General features: G+C 39.6%; 1 pseudogene; it reads right to left on the bottom strand.

Moving 5' to 3' along the window:
• Window positions 1–5,794: 5,794 nt before the first annotated feature.
• Window positions 5,795–20,516, bottom strand: LOC100654121 (nodal homolog; annotated as a pseudogene).
• Window positions 20,517–22,141: the final 1,625 nt, after the last annotated feature.

Genomic DNA, 22,141 nt, shown 5'->3' with positions numbered 1-22,141 from the left:
TCAAAGCTTGAATTTTTTCTTCAGGTCTTTCAGCTTGAGAAACGTCGAGCATGTTCTTCCCTTTTGGTTTTCCATCTCTTTGCACATATCATTATAATACTTTGTCTTCTCGAGATGCCCTTTGAAATCTTCTGCTCAGTTCTTTTACTTCATCAGTTCTTCCTTTTGCTTTAGCTGCTTGACGTTCAACAAATATTTAGCATCCATTAGACAAATTGTTTGCCACCATGCAGGAAAAGAAAATGATTGCATTAATCCTAACAGATCCATTTTTAAATATGAGAATTTCAGTAAAGTTTTAACTTGTTTTCCTTATAACATGTGATTAAATTAAATCCATCATACTGTATAAACATATGACTAAGCCTCCAAATATAATGTGAAGAATAGGCTTCCAAAAAATAACGTTTTGAAGTAACAGTTAATAAACATAGTATTAACTTTATTTAGTAACCATAAATAAACATAGCAGTTGCATACGCATAAATGTAATTATTCTGATTTATAAATTAAAATGCTTATTGTCTGTGAATTAGGTAAATTAGTATATTTAAGAGAATATTACTATATAATTTATATCAGACATCACTAAAGAATAAATATTTTACATGACAACACCTATATCAATGTTACTTATAGTTGCTCTTGATTAATAGACAATAAAACATTTACAGAGAAGTGCAATTGTATCTCTAAAGAATTAAAAGCATTATTGTTTGGATTTGCAGTAGTTGTTAAATGTAAAATTATCTAATAATGCATATTTTAAGTATAAAAATAGTTTGAAAAATCCAAAAAAGTTATATTACAATTAAAGTTCAATACTCAAAATAAATTTAAAACTATGTTTTTTAGAGTTATTTTTCATTAATGTGTTTGCTTTTTAAAAGTTATTGATATACACTTTGGAAATCAATTTGGCTCTTCCTTAAAAAGCTAGAGATACAGCTACCATACAATCCAGCCATCCCACTCCTCAGAATATATCCTAGAGAAATAAGAGCCTTTACACAAACAGATATATGCACATCCATGTTTATTGCAGCACTGTTTACAATAGCAAAAACATGGAAGCAACCAAGGTGCCCATCAGTGGATTAATGAATAAATAAGTTATGGTATATTCACACAATGGAATACTACACAACGATAAAGAACAGTGAGGAATCTGTGAAACATTTCATAACATGGAGGAACCTGGAAGGCATTATGCTGAGTGAAATTAGTCAGTTGCAAAAGGACAAATATTGTATAAGACCACTATTATAAGATCTTGAGAAATAGTTTAAACAGAGAAGAAAATATTCTTTTGTGGTTACGAGGGGGGGAGGGAGGGGGAGTGGGAGGGGACATTCACTAATTAGTAGATAAGAACTACTTTGGATGAAGGGAAAGACAACACACAGTACAGGAGGGGCCAGCACAATTGGACTAAACCAAAAGCAAAGAAGTTTCCTGAATAAACTGAATGCTTCGAAGGTCAGTGTAGCAGGGGCAGGGATGTGGGGACCACGGTTTCAAGGGACATTTAAATCAATTGGCATAATAAAACCTATTAAGAAAACATTCTGCATCCCACTTTGAAGAGTTGTATCTGGGGTTTTAGATGCTAGCAAGCAGCCATCTAAGATGCATCAATTGGTCTCAACCCACCTGGGTCAAAAGAGAATGAAGAACACCAAGGATACAAGGCAATTACGAGGCCAAGAGACAGAAAGGGCCACATGAACCAGAGGCTACATCATTCTGAGACCAGAAGAACTAGATGGTGCCCGGCTACAACCGATGACTGCCCTGGCAAGGAACACAACAGAGAACCCCTGAGGGAGCAGGAGAGCAGTGGGATGCAGACTCCAAATTCTCATAAAAAGACCAGACTTAATGGTCTCACTGAGGCTAGAAAGACACCAGTGGTCATGGCCTCCAGACCCTCTGTTGGCCCAGGATAGGCCATTTCGAAGCCAACTCTTCAGATATGGATTGGACTGGACGATGGGTTGGAGAGGGATGCTGGTGAGGGGTGAGCTTCTTGGATCGGGTGGACACTTGAGACTATGTTGGCATCTCCTGCCTGGAGGGGAGATGAGAGGGTAGAGAGGCTTCGAAGCTGGCGAAATGGACAGGAAAAGAGAGAGTGAAGGGAGAGAGTGGGCTATGTCATTAGGGGGAAAGTAATTGGGAGTATGTAGCAAGGTGTATATAAGTTTTTTGGAAGAGATTGACGATTTGCAAACTTTCACTTTAAGCACAATAAAAACTATTAAAAAAAAGTTATTGGCATTTTGAAAGGAAGCCAAAAAATAGTCACAAAAATAGTAAATCAATAAATCGTGGTATCACACCTTTTAAACAAACTTAGCCTAAAATAAAATCTTTAAACTTGCCAGCTAGAGTTAACGTATTTGCTTTTTTTTTTTTTGGTAGTTTTAAATCAAAGGGATACAACAGAGATGAGGTTTAGAAACATCAAACTTTTCTAAAAGTCTTGGAAAAGTTCTTAGAGCATACTACAATTTGTAATATGAAATTCTGATTTTAATTCTTCAATTAGAAAACAGTGACATGCTTGGTATTTCCAGAGGAAAATTTTTCTTGTGTTGTTTGGGGAATGTGGGGGGCGGGGGGAACATTAGGGGAAAAAAGTCTCCTGAGCATGTGTAGAATTTTATTAAATCCTCTGTATAGACTTTTTCTCCTTTTATAAAGAAGCTCAAAATAAAAATTTAAGAAAGAAAAGATATTGCCAACCTCAAAGAAATAATTCAAATGGAGAGAAATACACAATAGTTTTATTTCCAGCTCCCAGGTTCAATTGGTATTTCAACTAAATATAAGGTAGTCAAGTAGGGTCGTCACATAAATGGAAGGTTATGACAAGATGAAGAGCTCTTTATAGAATCACGCTCAGTGTAGTGCGTGGCTTATGAAGTGAGCTGATAGCAAACCCAAATGCAAAGCCATCTGGCATTAATATTTAGCATACTCAAGAGAAGTTCAACAATTGAACCAACATGTAAGCAGGGTGAATTTTTTTTTTAATACCTTAGAGAAACAAACTGCATTTCTCTAAAAATGCTTGCATTATCTAATAATCAAGAGCAATTATAATTCACACTGTGGTAAGGGTTCACCTTTAGATGAAACTTCTTAACAAAAAGACAATGCTGTGATTTGTGTACTAGGACATGGGACCTCCTTTATCTACTAAGTCTCCTAAGCTGGTCAATTTTATTCCAAAGCCCCTGTCCCCATAACCCAGCCTTTCCTTGCCGTGGGCAGTGTATGGCAGAGCCATATAGGTGAGATGGTACTATCTCTCAATTTACCTATTAAAATAACCTTTACTCCTAATCTTGGGTCCACCGGTTTGCCACTGACAGAACCTAAGTTGTATTTCTTAAAACCAAACAAAGATAATATGGATATCCCTACTTTAACTAAAAGCATCAACAGCAAGCAAAAAGCAGTCCTGAATAAAGAAACATAAGTTGGCTACCTGCTGCCTACCAGAAAAACTCATGACCTCAACTCCTTACCTCTTCCTACAATGTACTCCAGATCTTCCCCTAGACTCAATACACTCAAAGCTCAGCCTTCTCCCCAGAGCATCCTGTGCGGCTGGTCCTATAAGTGTTTTATTGTATCTTTAGTTTGTAAGGTCCCTGGTGGTTCAAATGATTTGTGGTTGGCTGCTAACTGGAGAGTTGGCGGTTTAAACCCACCCAGTAGTGCCACAGAAGGCAGGCCTTTGCTATCTTCTTCCATGAAGATTACAGCCAAGAAAACCATATGGAGTTCAGCTCTACTCTGTTACACCGGGGTTTGCCACGAGTCAGAATTGACTAAACGGCAGCGGGTTTTGGTTTTTTCCTTAAGTTCATACCTGAACTGTTCATGACATTGGACCTTTACAAATTTAAAGGTTAAGCAAACCTTCACAGAAATGGGTTATTTGCTCAGTCTAAAAATATCTTCTCTAGAACATTTATTTATGCTGTGACAGATTTAAGATATGTCCTCAAATTCATTGACGGAATTGATCTTAGATTCTATGTCTAGTTTGTGTAAAGATAACCTTAGAAACTTACAGACATGTGTAGGAAATGCAGGTGTATTTGTAAAGAATGAGGAAAATCAGTCTAGAGTGTTCTAAAAATGCCCGCTTAAATTTGAGTAAATTCAGATTCTCCTGTATAACTGGAAAAAAAAAGGTAAAATCATAAATTGAGCTATAAAATTGTTCAAAACATTATTGAAAACTCTTGATTAATGACATATTTTTTAAGAAATGGATATTCAATTTTTATTGTAATAAGGTAAAAACTAAAATATATATATATATTTTCTCAAAATATAAACCATCCCTTGTGATGAAGGTATCAGCTTTTAAAAGGCATACATGGAAAAAAATATTCGCATTGTTTTCAAAACAAATCTATGAAATCAAATTAAGAAACTTATGCAGATTTGCTTAAATCACAGACCCTTGAACACATCTAGTTGTGTTCCACGACTTCATCAGTAACAAGTTAGCATAGAAGGATGCTAACAGAGACTCAGGGAAAAAACATAATAAGCTGTGTAGAAGCTTACTAGTGGTAGATTTTAAAAAGGTTTTTTTTTTTTTTTTTCATTTGTAAAGTCCATTTCCTCTTGATTAGTCTTCTGTAGACATGGAAAACTGCATCCCCCTTCTAATTACTCTCTGTTTGACTCCGCTTGGTAATCAAACCTGCCTTGTCCTTCCTCTCTCTAGGCTAAACAAATTGAATTCATTTTATTATCTATTTGCCAGTAGCTTAATTATCTTTCCTTCTCTTCCCTGGCCATCTCCTGTTCTTCTACATTTTTTTTTTCTAAGTTCAATAACTCAAAGTAGACACACAATTACAGAAATCTGATTGATGCAGGACAGCAAGTTTTTTTTTTTTTTTAATTGTTACCAACTTTAATAGATTTGGGTTGTGTCTGCCTAAGCAGACTGACTCGGGGATGCCTGAAGGGCTCTAGGTTCTATACTGAAAAATGACCAGTTCTCTTGGAGGAGTTCCTGCTTCTCTCTTCAAAGGCACCAGCTGGCTTAGGAGAACTCTACAATGGATTTATTGTTTGTACAACTCATTAGCAAAGACCCACTGCAGCCAAGGAACCTTTGGACAAGGCAAACAGACCACCACTGGACAGCCAGAAAGAAGTGAGGGCTCCCCCAACCCAGCCTGGGTCAACTGAGCCAACAGACTTGATACTTACCAGTGATACTTAATCTTCCTGTGTGTGGTGAGGGGGGGCTGTCACCTCAAGAAGATTTAAAAGCTATAAACCTTGTCCCACCTCAAAAAAAAAATTCACTTGCAACTTTAGGAGGTTCACAAGTTTAAAAAGAAAAAAATCAGTGAAGAGCGCCTGCACTAGTGCTTTTACTGGCCACTATCTTCAGTAAAGAGAAAACCCAGCAGCCCCCTTCACTAGCATCCTCCTCCCTCTTCCTGACAGCAGCCTCTGTGTTTAGCCAGACTCCACTGAATAGAAAGTTAAGAGAAAATTCTTGTGAGATTTGCTTCAGAAATCATTCCATTTACAGAGTGGGGACGCCTTCCCCTTCAGTTCTGGTGGACAGAGCAACATTTTTGCCCTCTTTGTTTCTCCTCATCGGATTAGATGGTAATCGTGTCTTCTAGGAGATTCCCAAACTTCCAGTGTACAGGCAAAACCAGCGTCCCTTCTGAATCTCTTCAAAGACACTTCTATTCTCCCATTGTCATACCTTTATGATGATGTAAAGGAACTCTGCTGTTTACATTAGCATAGTCAAGGGCTTAGTCTTCACAGGAGCACAGCAGGTGGAAGGGAGTCCTTGGGGCTGGTAACGTTTTAGCAGATTCTGGATGTACGTGTGGTTGGTTGGATGAAACTTCTCCCCAGCAGAGTTGGAACACTGTCCCAGCAATCGGCATTGTGCTGCTTGGGGCAGATGATCCAGGAGCCCCACCTGATCTTGTTGAAGTTCACCTGGAATTTGGCCTTCCAACACGGTTGGTTTCTGTCTGGCAAGTGATGTCAGTGGTGCCTCCTGCCTTTTTCCTGAGACTGCTGTCCTCCTGGGCCCACCAGGAGCTCTGGGCTTCCGCAGCAACATGGAGCCACCTAGCCACCTCTGCTTCTGGAAGAGATTGGAGAACAGTCTGAGCAGCGCATCAGTAGTGACCAGTTTGGGTGGCTGCTGCCAACACTCTTCAGCCTGCCTGGCCATCCACTTTTCCAGCTCCCTGGTTTGAATCAGCCACTTGGAGAGTGGCCTGGTCACCTCCAGAACTGTGTTTCCCAAGGGGAAGGTGACTCTAATGATTTTATTTAATATTACTCAGTAACTTAGTGGACTCTTTTTTTAATAATAGCATTTTAATGTAGATATTACATAGCCCTAGATGTTGTGTTCAGTAATCTTTTTTTTTTTTTTTTTGTAGTTTTTTTGGAGTTATTATTCCTACAGCATTTCTCTCTATTCATTCATACATCAACATTCTTGGAGCTTGGACAGTGTTATCTACCCCATCTCTCTCCTCTTCAATCCATCTATCTTCCACCAATAGATTAATATTCCTAGAGTACCCATGCTTTACTCCAACCTGTGGGAAGCCTCTCTGTGCTAACTGTCACATCAAGTCATAGCTCTTCTGTCCAGCTGCAATGTATTTCTTATTCCATCTCTGGACATGAAGATTAGCTGACTTCATGAGGTTATAGATATACCTGATAATTTCTCTCATAATACTCTCTCCTTCCACCATTATAAAGGAGCCCTGGTGGTGCAGTAGTTAACTTGATGGACTGCTAACCAAAAGGTGGGTGATTCAAAACCACCAGCCCCTCCATCTGCTACTGTAGAGATTTACAGGCTTGGAAACCCTATGGGGTTGCTATGAGTTGGAATCAACTCATCGGTAGTAGGGTTTGGGTTTCCTCCATCATAACACTTGCAGCACTCTTTTGAAGTTTTCTATGTAATTATTTGTCTTCTCTACCCTACTGAAAGCTCACTGAGAGCATATACTGTGTATGCACTGTTTTATCTTTATAGCCTTATGTTTTGTGCTACCACTAAGATACATAGTACATCTTCTGTTAACAGAATAAACCATGAATTAATTAACATATAATACAATTTTCAAAACATCGTATCAACTTATTTTAAATGATTTCATAATTCAAGTTTACCTGCAGCCTATGAAGCCCTGGTGGCACAGTGATTAACCTCTTAGCTGCTAATCAAAATGTCAGCGATTCAAACTCAATAGCTGCTCTGCAGGAGAAAGATGTGGCAGTCTGCTTCTGTAAAGGTTTATAGCTTTGGAAACCCTATGAGCAGTTCTATTCTGTCTTGTAAGGTCACTGTGAGTCAGAATAGACTCAACAGCAATGAGTTAGTTTGTTTTTGTTTTTGTTTTTTTTTGGTTTTATACCCATAAAAGGGAAATTAGTGATTGTTATCCCAGGAAGGAGAAGAATATGGCAGAGCAATAGCTCCTGTGTAAAAAAAACCATTGGGTTCATTATATAGAGGAAGAAGGAAGAGTGGGCAAGCCATCAAATTTGAGATTCATGAAACTTCATCTGGGCTATAACGCCATCGGGGTTAGGCAACACAGGTTAAAAAAGAAAAAAAAAAAAAAAAGAATGCTTCCAAATAAAGGAGAAAGCTGTATGTAGTTTGGCCTTGGTTTATTTTCTTATTAAGGAACTTGGACTCCTTGCAGAGATCCTGTACCAACATAGTTTTAGGAGAAGAGTTATGGTGCTTGATTTGTTTAGGCCCAGATAGGAACTTTTTTTTTTTTTAGGAACTTAGGAACAGTACTCACTTCCATGCCATTTCTTGGGTGTTACGTTAAGAGTTCACCTGCCAACCAAAAATTTGGCGGTTCAAACTCATCAACGGTTCCATGGGAGAAAAGACATAGCAATCTGCTCCTGTGAATAATACTGCCTAGGAAGCCCTTTGGGGGCACTTCTACTCTGTCATATTGGGATGCTATGACTCCGAATCGACTTGGCGGCACATAACAACAACATGCAGAGATAGTCGAGAGCCAGCATGTCCGGTATATTGTGAGTGAGCATTAACCACATAGCAAAGGCTACAGCATAAAAAGTCTAGGACAACACTGGAATGCAGGACATATCAGAGTCCCTGAGGATCAACGGTGCCAGCAAGGACCATGGTGGGGATTCTGAACATGGCAAGAACACAGACGAGATTGCTCAGCCACAGCTTGCTCCAGAGAAGGCAGTATTAATGCATGAGCCAGTGGAAGAGGACAGCCCAGGGTCTGATTTAGAGATAAGTCCCATTGCTCTAATCATGATGTGGACATATAGGCAGGCATATACACACTAGTCATGTTCAAGTGCAGAAAAATGCTTGAATGACTAGGCATTTCCCCCTAAGAGACAATTTAAAATGAAAATAAGCTACATTACTTTTATCTGTAATTTTTAAAAGCTTCCCTGCTCTCTGCAGAAATAGAAACCTGTGTGGCCAATGAAAAGTTTAGAGGAAATAACCCTAACGTGTTTTCTAACACATCTGAGTAATGGTATTAAATTTATTTATTTACTTATTTTTTATCTAGTGACAGATAAATGACAGAGTCATTTGTATTATTGGCACTGGGGTGGATTCATGGTAAATTCTTGCCCCTTCCCAAATTCTTTAACCAATTATTCTCAGGGGCAAATTGACTATATGGGCCACATGAGAGTTATGGTGCTTGCATAGGATGAAGTGGCCACCTCTTTGCCTCAACAAAATCTGCAGATTTCATTTTATTGCTTTCGTATGTCTTCCTTTGCAATACAAGGACTGAATAAGCTAAACAGATGTTAAAGAAACAAGAAGACAGATGTTAGATGGTGTTTAATGATGGTAACAAGAGCAAAATGAAGTGTATATAATGATGGGCATTATTTTGTGTTTTAAAGGAAGACAATTTTGAATGGTGCAAAACAAGTTAGTAAGGAGCTCAAAAAATGACCACTGCCTCCTAGTTGGAGCATCAAAGAATGTGTACAAACACACACATATACATTTCATAGTTTGCTTTTTGCTTTTTCCTCCCTATAGCCAGTATGGAAACCCTGGTGGCATAGTGGTTAAGAGCTAAGGCTGCTAGCAAAAAGGTCGGCAGTTCAAATCCACCAGGGACTCCTTGGAAACTGTGGAACAGCTCCATTCTCTCCTATAGAGTCACTATGAGTCAGAACCGGATCGACAGCAACGGGTTTGGTTTTCCATGGATAATATACATCCTATTGGGATCAAAGTGAGAGCCTGGTAGATCATTTACTCTGTTGTATGTTACTGACCACCATTGTACCCCAGCTCAAATTTGTTAAAAAAAAAAAAAAAAAAGCCTTACTTTAATAGTACCTGACATCTCAAGCTGCAATTTTGTTTTACACATGTCCATTTCAACAGCATCTTCAGGTTGTCATGTCATGTATCAAGAAAGGGGAAACCTTTATTATATAGGGTTCATTACAGAATGTTATATTTTTTCCTTTTCACTTTATCATTTTTAGATTGTCCAGTTTTCATGATATAGCATATTTTTAATCAAAATAAGATATTATGTTGTTAAAAGAATACCAAAATCTCATTATTAAAGGTAATTATGAAATGTAAGTATCATTACTATAACTATTAAGTTTCGGATCAATACACAAGCAGCCGGGAATCTTCAGAGGTAGTCTACTCACAAATAAACTGTGAAGGAAGCTGTGATTTATTAAATTTCTGGAATTTAATGTGCATATAAATACTTCAATTTGCTCATTTCAAATATATTCAGAAACATACTAATAGATATTTGGATAACCGCGAAGTCATTAGGCCTGGGGGTTTTAAAAATTATTATTCTAAGTGGAAATAACTGTTGGTGAACAGTTACTAAGATAAAGCATTTAGGAAGAACAGTTTAGAAAATTAAGTTTCATATTTTCTATTTTTACTCATCTTTTTTTGCTCATGTATTGTCTCCATCAGAATGTTCTTTCTTACTCTCTCCACTGGCCCAAATCCTACCTATCCAGAATAAAGTACTTTTGTATACTTATAATTTCCTATTGCCCTTCATTTGTATCTGTGTGTGTGTGTGTGACATACCACTTTCTATCTGAATTATAAAGTACACACACATCTAATTTTCTGTACTAGATTCTATCGAAGATAATTGATAATATAGTACACCTATTATCATCTCTTTATTTCTAACAAACATGATACAGTGCCCTACAGAGAGTAGATATTCAATAAACAAATCCTGAATCAGTAAAAATCTGTAATAGGTTTTTAAAAGGGAAGATTCCTAAGTCACTTTTGTCTGAGACATAAAACGAATAGACGTAGCATTCCACAGTGGCCTGTAAGATATAACACCAGACAGATATTTTGGAGTAGGTGTTATGAACCAGTTAGAGGTCTCTGCCATACCTAAGATATGCAAAGGTCAGGCTTTTGTGATGAGGGTGTATTTGGAAAGACCTATACTAAAATCTCAATTCCCACCAAGGTAGAGAATTCTTGTCTCTCATCTAAAGTCAAGGCAATAACAAGACCATTCGAAAAGCGTAATACTTATTTTCTGCAGTTGGAGACCCAGAAGACTTATATCTGACTCATGCCCAGAAAAGATGACAACAGGGATCTGACGACAGCAGCCAGTGTGGCTGAGAAGTGGAAACTGTGGGAAGGAATTCCACACTCTCCCAACCTGGTCCAAAGTGTGTGACCCCCAAGGGCCTTTTAAAAAAGTTTCATGTTCAAAAGAATTCTACCAGATGGTGAGGGGTCCTGAGAAAAAAAAAAGTGGGATGTATCATCAGATGCAGAAGCAGAAAGGGGTTGGGAGTGTTGAAATGAAGGAGAGGCACTGTCCACATAAATAGAGTTGCAGTAAAATGGGCCCAATATGTGAAACTTCGGGAAACCATGAAAACATAAAAGACTCTTGAAGATAATATCTGTAAAGTAAAACCTTTGGCTTGCTTTCCCCCTTTGTGTCTTCTCTAAACCAGCCCCAGAAGGGCCAGAAATCTTACAGTGAAAGTTTAAGGAAGAAGATATGTATCAAACTGGGAAAGAGAAAAGAAGGACCCCAACCCAGTTCCTGAACTTCAGGTTCTGTCCTGAAGCAGGCCCAGGTGAGGAACCCTGCTTAGTTTTTGTTGTGGTTGTTGCTTTTTTTTTTTTTTTTAATTAATTTTTATTAAGCTTCAAGTGAACATTTACCATTCCAATCAGTCTGTCACATGTAGGTTTACATACATCTTACTCCCTTCTCCCACTTGCTCTCCCCCTATTGAGTCAGCCCTTACAGTCTCTCGTTTCGTGCCAATTTTGCCATCTTCCCTCTCTCTCTATCTTCCCATCCCCCCTCCAGTCAAGAGTTGCCAACACACTCTCCAGTGTCCACCTAATTTAATTGGCTCACTCTTTATCAGCATCTCTGTCCCCCCCACTGGCCAGTCCTTTTCATGCCTGATGAGTTGTCTTCGGGGATGGTTCCTGTCCTGTGCCATCAGAAGTTCTGGGGAGCATTGTCTCTGGGATTCCTCTAGTCGCATTAGGTATGGTCTTTTTATGAGAATTTGGGGTCTGTATCCCATTGGCCTCCTACTCCCTCAGGAGTTGTCTGTTGTGCTTCCTGACAGGGCAGACATCGATTGTGGCCGGGCACCAACTAGTTCTTCTGGTCTCAGGATAATGTAGGTCTCTGGTTCATGTGGCCCTTTCTGTCTCTTGGGTTCTTAGTTGTCGTGTGACCTTGGTGTTCTTCCTTTGCCTTTGCTCCAGGTGGCTTGAGACCAATTGATTTATCTTAGATGGCCGCTTGTTGGCATTTAGGACCCCAGGCGCCACAATTCAAAGTGGGATGCAGAATGTTTTCATAATAGAATTATTTTGCCAACTGACTTAGAAGTCCCCTCAAACCAAGTTCCCCAGACCCCAGCCCCTGCTCCGCTGACCTTTGAAGCTTTCATTTTATCCCGGAAACCTCTTTGCTTTTAGTCCAGTCCAATTAGGCTGACCTTCTTTGTTTTGAGTGTTGTCTTTCCCTTCACCCAAAGCAGTTCTTATCTACAGATTGATCAATAAAAAGCCCTCTCCCTCCCTCCCTCCCTCCCTCCCCCCTTTGTAACCACAAAAGTATATGTTCTTCTCCGTTTTTTCTATTTCTCAAGATATTATAATAGTGGTCTTATACAATATTTGTCCCTTTGCAACTGACTCATTTCGCTCAGCATAATGCCTTCCAGATTCCTCCATGTTATGAAATGTTTCAGAGATTTGTCACTGTTCTTTATCGATGCGTAGTATTCCATTGTGTGAATATACCACAATTTATTTACCCATTCATCCGTTGATGGACATCTTGGTTGCTTGCAGCTTTTTGCTATTGTAAACAGAGCTGCAATAAACATGGGTGTGCATATATCTGTTTGTGTGAAGGCTCTTGTATCTCTAGGGTATATTCCGAGGAGTGGGATTTCTGGGTTGTATGGTAGTTCTATTTCTAACTGTTTAAGATAATGTCAGATGGATTTCCAAAGTGGTTGTACCATTTTACAATCCCACCAGCAGTGTATGAGAGTTCCAATCTCTCCGCAGCCTCTCCAACATTTATTATTTTGTGTTTTTTGGATTAATGCCAGCCTTGCTGGTGTGAGATGGAATCTCATCGTAGTTTTAATTTGCATTTCTCTAATGGCTAATGATCGGGAGCATTTTCTCATGTATCTGTTGGCTGCCTGAATATCTTCTTTAGTGAAATGTGTGTTCATATCCTTTGCCCACTTCTTGATTGGGTTGTTTGTCTTTTTGTGGTTGAGTTTGGACAGAATCATGTAGATTTTAGAGATCAGGCGCTGGTCTGAGATGTCATAGCTGAATATTCTTTCCCAGTCTGTAGGTGGTCTTTTTACTCTTTTGGTGAAGTCTTTAGAAGAGCATAGGTGTTTGATTTTTAGGAGCTCCCAGTTATCTGGTTTCTCTTCATCATTTTTGGTAATGTTTTGTATTCTGTTTATGCCCTGTATTAGGGCTCCTAGGGTTGATCCTATTTTTTCTTACAAGATCTTTATCGTTTTTGTCTTTATGTTTAGGTCTGTGATCCACTTGGAGTTAGTTTTTGTGCATGGTGTGAGGTATGGGTCCTGTTTCATTCTTTTGCAAATGGATATCCAGTTATGCCAGCACCATTTGTTAAAAAGACTATCATTTCCCCAATTGACTGACACTGGTCCTTTGTCAAATATCAGCTGCTCATAAGTGGATGGATTTATATCTGGGTTCTCAATTCTGTTCCACTGGTCTATGTGCCTGTTGTTGTACCAGTACCAGGCTGTTTTGACTACTGTAGCTGTATAATAGGTTCTGAAATCAGGTAGAGTGAGGCCTCCCACTTTCTTCTTCTTTTTCAGTAATGCTTTGCTTATCCGGGGGTTCTTTCCCTTCCATATGAAATTAGTGATTTGTTTCTCTATCCCCTTAAAATATGACATTGGTATTTGGATTGGAAGTGCGTTATATGTATAGATGGCTTTTGGTAGAATAGATATTTTTACTATGTTAAGTCTTCCTATCCATGAGCAGGGTATGTTTTTCCACTTAAGTATGTCCTTTTGAATTTCTTGTAGCAGAGTTTTATAGTTTTCTTTATATAGGTCTTTTACATCCTTGGTAAGATTTATTCCTAAGTATTTTATCTTCTTGGGGGCTACTGTGAATGGTATTGATTTGATTATTTCCTCTTCGGTGTTCTTTTTGTTGATGTAGAGGTATCCAAGTGATTTTCGTATGTTTATTTTATAACCTGAGACTCTTCCAAACTCTATTAGTTTCAGTAGTTTTCTGGCGGATTCCTTAGGGTTTTCCATGTATACGATCATGTCATCTGCAAATAGTGATAGCTTTACTTCCTCCTTACCAATCTGGATACCCTTTATTTCTTTGTCTAGCCTAATTGGCCTGGCTAGGACTTCAAGTACGATGTTGAATAAGAGCGGTGATAAAGGGCATCCTTGTCTGGTTCCCGTTCTCAAGGGAAATGCTTTCAGGTTCTCTCCATTTAGAGTGATATTGGCTGTTGGCTTTGCATAGATGCCCTTTATTATGTTGAGGAATTTTCCTTCAATTCCTATTTTGGTAAGAGTTTTTATCATAAATGGGTGTTGGACTTTGTCAAATGCCTTTTCTGCATCTATTGATATAAGATCATGTGGTTTTTATCTTTTGTTTTATTTATGTGATGGATTACATTAATGGTTTTTCTGATATTAAACCAGCCTTGCATACCTGGTATAAATCCCACTTGATCATGGTGAATTATTTTTTTGATATGTTGTTGGATTCTATTGGCTAGAATTTTGTTGAGGATTTTTGCATCTATGTTCATGAGGGATATAGGTCTAAAATTTTCTTTTTTTGTAATGTCTTTACCTGGTTTTGGTATCAGGGAGATGGTAGCTTCATAGAATGAGTTGGGTAGTATTCCGTCATTTTCTATGCTTTGAAATACCTTCAGTAATAATGGTGTTAAGTCTTCTCTGAAGGTTTGGTAGAATTCTGCAGCGAAGCCGTCTGGACCAGGGCTTTTTTTTGTTGGAAGTTTTTTGATTACCGTTTCAATCTCTTTTTTTGTTATGGGTCTATTTAGTTGTTCTACTTCTGAATGTGTTAGTTTAGGTAGGTAGTATTGTTCCAAGAATTTATCCATTTCTTCTAGGTTTTCAAATTTGTTAGAGTACAATTTTATGTAGTAATCTGAAATGATTTTTTTAATTTCATTTGGCTCTGTTGTGATGTGGTCCTTCTCGTTTCTTATTCGGGTTATTTGTTTCCTTTCCTGTTTTTCTTTAGTCAGTCTAGCCAATGGTTTATCAATTTTGTTAATTTTTTCAAAGAACCATCTTTTGGCTTTGTTAATTCTTTCGATTGTTTTTCTGTTCTCTAATTCATTTAGTTCAGCTCTAATTTTTATTATTTGTTTTCTTCTGGTGCCTGATGGGTTCTTTTGTTGCTCACTTTCTATTTGTTCAAGTTGTCGGGACAGTTCTCTGATTTTGGCTCTTCTTTTTGTATGTGTGCATTTATCGATATAAATTGGCCTCTGAGCACTGCTTTTGCTGTGCCCCAGAGGCTTTGATAGGAAGTATTTTCATTCTCGTTGCTTTCTAAGAATTTCCTTATTCCCTCCTTGATGTCTTCTATAACCCAGTCTTTTTTCAGGAGGGTGTTGTTCATTTTCCAAGTATTTGATTTCTTTTGCCTAGTTTTTCTGTTATTGATTTCTAGCTTCATTGCCTTGTGGTCTGAGAAGATGCTTTGTAATATTTCGATGTTTTGGATTCTGCAAAGGTTTGTTTTATGACCTAATATGTGTTCTACTCTAGAGAATGTTCCATGTGCGCTAGAAAAAAAGTATATTTTGCAGCAGTTGGGTGGAGAGTTCTGTATAAGTCACTGAGGTCAAGTTGGTTGATTGTTGTAATTAGATCTTCCGTGTCTCTATTGAGCTTCTTACTGGATGTCCTGTCCTTCTCCGAAAGTGGTGTGTTGAAGTCTCCTACTGTAAATGTGGAGGTGTCTATCTCGCTTTTCAATTCTGTTAAAATTTGATTTATGTATCTTGCAGCCCTGTCACTGGGTGCATAAATATTTAATATGGTTATGTCTTCCTGATCAATTGTCCCTTTTATCATTATGTAGTGTCCTTCTTTATCTTTTGTGGTGGATTTAAGTCTAAAGTCTATTTTGTCAGAAATTAATATTGCTACTCCTCTTCTTTTTTGCTTATTGTTTGCTTGATATATTTTTTTTCCATCCTTTGAGTTTTAGTTTGTTTGTGTCTCTCAGTCTAAGGTGTGTCTCTTGTAGGCAGCATATAGATGGATCGTGTTTCTTTATCCAGTCCGTGACTCTCTGTCTCTTTATTGGTGCATTTAGTCCATTTACATTCAGCATAATTATAGATAAATAAGTTTTTAGTGCTGTCATTTTAATGCCTTTTCATGTGTTTTGTTGGCCATTTCATTTTTCCACATGCTTTTTTGTGCTGAGACTTTTTTCTTAGTAGATTGTGAGATCCTCATTTTCATAATGTTTAACTTTGTGTTTGTTGAGTCGTTACATTTTTCTTGGCTTTTTTCTTGAGTTACGGAATTGATATTCCTCTTTGTGGTTACCTTATTATTTACCCCTATTTTTCTAAGTAAAAACCTAACTTGTATCGTTCTATATCGCCTTGTATCACTCTCCATCTGGCAGTTCAATGCCTCCTATATTTAGTCCCTCTTTTTGATTATTGTGATCGTTTATCTATTGATTTCCATGATTTCCTGTTATGTGTATTATTTTGTTTATTTATTTATTTTTTAGAATTAGTCTTAATTTGTTTGTTTTTGTGCTTTCCCTATTTGAGTTGCGTTGATATCAGGGCATTCTGTTTTGTGACCTTGTATTGTGCTGGTACCTGATATTATTGGTCATCAGGCCAAACAATCTCCTTTAGCATTTCTTGCAGTCTTGGTTTAGTTTTTGCAAATTCTCTAAACTTATGTTTATCTGTAAATATTTTAATTTCGCCTTCATATTTCAGAGAGAGTTTTGCTGGATATATGATCCTTGGTTGGCAGTTTTTCTCCTTCAGTGCTCTGTATACTTCGTCCCATTCCCTTCTTGCCTGCATGGTTTCTGCTGAGTAGTCTGAACTTATTCTTATTCATTCTCCCTTGAAGGAAACCTTTCTTTTCTCCCTGGCTGCTTTTAAAATTTTCTGTTTGTCTTTGGTTTTGGCAAGTTTGATGATAATATGTCTTGGTGTTTTTCTTTTTGGATCAATCTTAAATGGGGTTCGATGAGCGTCTTGGATAGATATCCTTTCGTCTTTCATGATGTCAGGGAAGTTTTGTGTCAGGAGTTCTTCAACTATTTTCTCTGTGTTTTCTGTCCCCTCTCCCTGTTCTGGGACTCCAATCACTCGCAAGTTATCCTTCTTGATAGAGTCCCACATGATGCTTAGGGTTTCTTCATTTTTTTTAATTCTTTTATCTGATTTTTTTTCAGCTATGTTGGTGTTGATTTCCTGGATCTCCAGAAGTCCCAGTCTACATTCTAATTGCTCGAGTCTGCTCCTCTGACTTTCTATTGCGTTGTCTAATTCTGTAATTTTATTGTTAATCTTTTGGATTTCTACATGCTGTCTCTCTATGGATTCTTGCAACTTATTAATTTTTCCAGTATGTTCTTGAATAATCTTTTTGAGTTCTTCAACAGTTTTATCAGTGTGTTCCTTGGCTTTTTCTGCATTTATCCTAATTTCATTTGTGATAGCTTTAAGTATTCTGTAAATTAGTTTTTTATATTCTGTATCTGATAATTCCAGGATTGTATCTTCATTTGGGAAAGATTTTGATTCTTTTGTTTGGGGGGTTGCAGAAGCTGTCATGGTCTGTTTCTTTATGTGGTTTGATATGGACTGCTGTCTCTGAGCCATCACTGGGAAACTAGATTTTCCAGGTAATCAGCTAAAAAAAATGCAGTCAGATCCCTATCTGAATTCTCCCTCTGGCTCCAGGTATTCGGATGTTAATGGAGCCGCCTGGGGAAGGTGGGGGAGGGATCAGAGAGCTAGGAGTGTAGCACCCCAGATTATAGAGCTGATCACTGCATTCACGCTCCGCCCCCGTCCACCAAAATCCGGGCGGAACGGCTCCCCCGTTGGGACGCTACTCTCTCCACTCCGAGACCTGTCACTTCCTCCCGGGGACTTCTCCCTCCGGTGCACGACACCGCTCGCGCGAACTGGGTGGGCGTCTCCCGCACGAACGGGTGGGCCCGCCCCCAGGGTCTATTCAGGAGAATATAATTGGACCCGTGCTCACGCCCTGCCTGCTTTCCCCAAAATCCCAGCGGGACCACTCCCCGGCTTGGACGCTGCTTTCCCCACTCCGAGACCTGTCACTTCCTCCCGGGGACTTCTCCCTCTGGTGCGCCACACCGCTCGCGCGAACCGGGAGGGCATCCCCCTGCACGAACTTGTGGTCCCCTCCCCGGGGTCGCTTTAGGGAAATATAGCTAACCCCCCCCACTCACGCTCCACCCGCTTCCCGCCAAACTCCCGGCGGGATGGCTCCCCGGCTGGGACGCTGCTCTCCCCGCTCCAAGACCAGTCACTTCCTCCTGGGGACTTCTCCCTCCGGTGCGCCGCGCCACACGCCCGAGGTGGGTGGGCGTCCCCCCACACGAACGTATGGGCCCTGCCCCGGTGTCGCTTTAGGAAAATATAGCTGACCCCCGCCCCGCTCGCGCCCCGCCCGCTTCCCGCCAAACTACCGGCGGGACTGCTCCCCGGCTGGGACGCTGCTCTCCCCACTCCAAGATCAGTCACTGCCTCCCGGGTGCTTCTCCCTCCGGCTGCGCTGCTTCGTTGCCCGCTCCAACCAGCTAGACTCTCTCCCGGGATGGGTTCGGGGGGGTAGGGCTGGGTCCCTTGTCTGTGCCGTCTGCCCCCCTGGGCTCTGCCCCAGATCGGGCTCCGAAGGTCACCTGCCTGGTACGCTGGCTCCTGGTTCTGAAAACGGTCGCTGTCTGCCTGTATTTGTTCGTTTTCCATCTCTAAGTCTGTGCTTGTTGTTCAGAGTTCATAGATTGTTATGTATGTGATCGATTCACTTGTTTTTCCGAGTCTTTGTTGCAAGAGGGATCCGCGGTAGTGTCCACCTAGTCTGCCATCTTGGCCCCGCCTCTGCTTTTTTTTTTTTTTAATTAAAGAGTTTTATTGTGGTATTGGGCAAATCTACTGCAAAAGACCTCTTCAAATTGTTGAAACACAAAGATGTCACTTTGAGTACTAAGATGCCCCTGACCCAAGCCATGGTATTTTCAATCACCTCATATGCACGCGAAAGCTGGACAATGAATGAATAAGGAAGATCTAAGAAGAATCGATGCTTTTGAGTTATGGTGTTGGCAAAGAATATTGAATATAGCATGGACTGGCAGAAGAAAGAACAAATCTGTCTTGGAAAAAGTACAGCCAGAATGCTCATTAGAAACAAGGATGGTGAGACTTTGTCTCATGTACTTTAGACATGTTGTCAGGAGGGACCAGTCCCTAGAGAAGGACATCGTGATTGGTAGAGTATACAAACCCAAACCAAACCCATTGCCATCGAGTTGATTGCCACTCATAGTGACCCTATAGAACAGAATAGAACTACTCCACACAGTTTCCAAGGAGTGCCTGGTGGATTGGAACTGCCAACCTTTTGGTTAGCAGCTGTAACACTTAACCACTACACCACCAGGGTTTCCAGGTAAAGCATAGGATCAACAAAAGAGAGGAAGACCCTCAACAAGAGGGATTGGCACAGAGGTTGCAATCACGAGCTCAAGCACAGCAAAGATTGTGAGAATGCTGCAGGACCAGGCAGTGTTTTATTCTGTTGTACATAGTGTCACTATGAGCCAGAACCATAGCAATGGCACCTAACAACAACAATGACAAAATGTAATTATAATTAACATGTAATAAATCACACATATTTAAAGTGTAGAATTATGATATATGTATAGGTCTGTGAAGCCATGAACACAAGTAATGAAAAAAATTCACCTCCCCTTAAAGTTCTCTCATGCTTCTTTGTAATCTCTCTCCCAACCCTCATTACCTCATCTTTACATCCTAAAACAACAACAGAACTGTCACTATATATTAGTCTGCACTTTCATGAGTTTTATAAAAATGGAATCATGCAGTATGTACACTTTGGTGGGGATCTGGGTTCTTAAGTCACATAATTATTTTGAGGTGTACCCATGGTGTTGATTGTTTCAGTAGTTCATTCAGTTTTTTATTACTGAGCATGGTAGTCCATATTATGTGCATACCATGATTTCTTTAATCTATCCATTCATTAATGGACATTTAGATTATTTTGGCCATTCATGTATAAGTCTTTGAATGAACATATTTTTCTTTTCTATTAGCTAAATACCTAGGAGTAAAATGACAAGATCAAATGGTAGGTATAGGTTTTACTTTGTAAAAACACCTCCAAACTGTTTTCCAAAAAGTTTGTATCATTTTATAGTCACACTAGCAATATAGAAGAGTTTAAGTTCCTCCACGTTCACTTCAATATTCAGTCTAGTCAGTCTTTTTTTAAAATATAAGCCATTTGAACAGGCATGACATAGTATCTCATTGTGCTTTCACTTTGCATTTCAGTCATGATTAACAAAATAGAGTGTCTTTTAAAGTGTGTGTTTACAATTTAGTCCCTGGATAGTGCAAATTGTTAACCCACTCAACTGCTAACCAAAAGATTAGAGGTATGAGTTCACCCAGAGGCAACTCAGCAGAAAGATCTGAAGGTCTATTGCCCCCAAAATCAGCTATTGAATAAACTGAATGCTTCGAAGGCCAGCGTACCAGGGGCAGGGGTCTGGGGACCATGGTTTCAGGTGACATCTAAGTCAATTGGCATAATAAAATCTATTAAGAAAACATTCTGCATCCCACCTTGAAGAGTGGCGTCTGAGGTCTTGAAGGCTAGCAAGCAGCCATCAAAGATGCATCAATTGGTCTCAACCCACCCAGATCAAAGGAGAATGAAGAACACCAAGGACACAAGGTAATTACGAGCCCAAGAGACAGAAAGGGCCACATGAGCCAGAGACTACATCATCCTGAGACCAGAAGAGCTACATGGTGCCCGGCTACAACTGATGAGTGCCCTGACAGGGAGCACAACAGAGAACCCCTGAGGGAGCAGGAGAGCAGTGGGGTGTGGACCCCAAATTCTCATAGAAAGACCAGACTTAATGGTCTGACTGAGACTGGAAGGACCCTGGTGGTCATGGCCCCCAGACCTTCTGTTGGCCCAGGACAGGAAACATTCCTGAAGCCAACTCTTCTGACATGGATTGGACTGGACAATGGGTTAGAGAGGAATGCTGGTGAAGAGTGAGCTTCTTGGATCAGGTGGACACTTGAGACTATGTTGGCATCTCCTGCCTGGAGGGGAGATGAGAGGGTAGAGGGGATTAGAAGCTGGCGAAATGGACACGGAAAGAGAGAGTGGAGGGAGAGAGGGGGCTGTCTCCCTAGGGGGAGAATAATTGGGAGTATGTAGCAAGGTGTATATAAGTTTTTATGTGAGAGACTGACTTGATTTGTAAACTTACACTTAAAGTACAATAAAAACTATTTTTTAAAAAATCAGCTATTAACGAATCACCAACTTATTATAGAAAGTAAAGAGGCCCTGAATAGCCAAGGCAATATTGAAGAACAAATAGGAGATCTCACATATTACAATCTCAAAATATGCTATATAGCCACAGTAATAAAGTGATCTGGTACTGGTTCAATGACAGACACATAGACCAATGGAATAGAATTGAGAACCAAAATAAACATCCATCCATAGGAAGCTGATTTTTGACAAGGGGTCAAAGTCAATAAAAAGATAAAAAATCCAGTTAAATGGGCAAAGGACACAAATAGGTACTTCACCAAAGAGGACATTCAAGTGACCAAAAAACACATAAAGAGATGCTTACAATCATTAGCCACGGTTGTTTTTGTTAGGTGCCTTCGAGTCAGTTCCGATTCACACTGACACTATGTACAACAGAAGGAAACACTGCTGGGTCCTGCACCATCCTCAAAATTGTTGTTATGCTTGAGCCCATTGTTGCAGCTACTATGTCACCCTATCTCCTTGAGGGCTTCCTTTTTTTGCTGACCCTCTAGTTTACCAAGCATTATGTCCTTCTTCGGGGACTGATGCCTCCTGATAAGATGTACAAAGTATGATACATGGTCTCATCACCCTTGCTTCTAAGAAGCATGCTGGTTGCACTTCTTCCAAGACAGATTTGTTCGTTCTTTTGGCTGTCCATGGTATATTCAATATTCTTCTCTGACACCACAATTCAAAGGCATCAATTCTTCTTCTGTCTTCCTTATTCATGAACATAAGATAATTGAAAACACCATGGCTTGGGTCAGGTGCACCTTAGTCTTCAAGGTGACATCTTTGCTTCTCAACACTTTAAAGAGAACTTTTTTTTTTT

This window comes from Loxodonta africana, chromosome 20 (genome assembly GCF_030014295.1).
Source record: "Loxodonta africana isolate mLoxAfr1 chromosome 20, mLoxAfr1.hap2, whole genome shotgun sequence".
Taxonomy (NCBI): Eukaryota; Metazoa; Chordata; class Mammalia; order Proboscidea; family Elephantidae; genus Loxodonta; species Loxodonta africana.
Note: the sequence above shows the minus strand (reverse complement) of the source record. Positions and strands in the feature narration are given on the sequence as shown.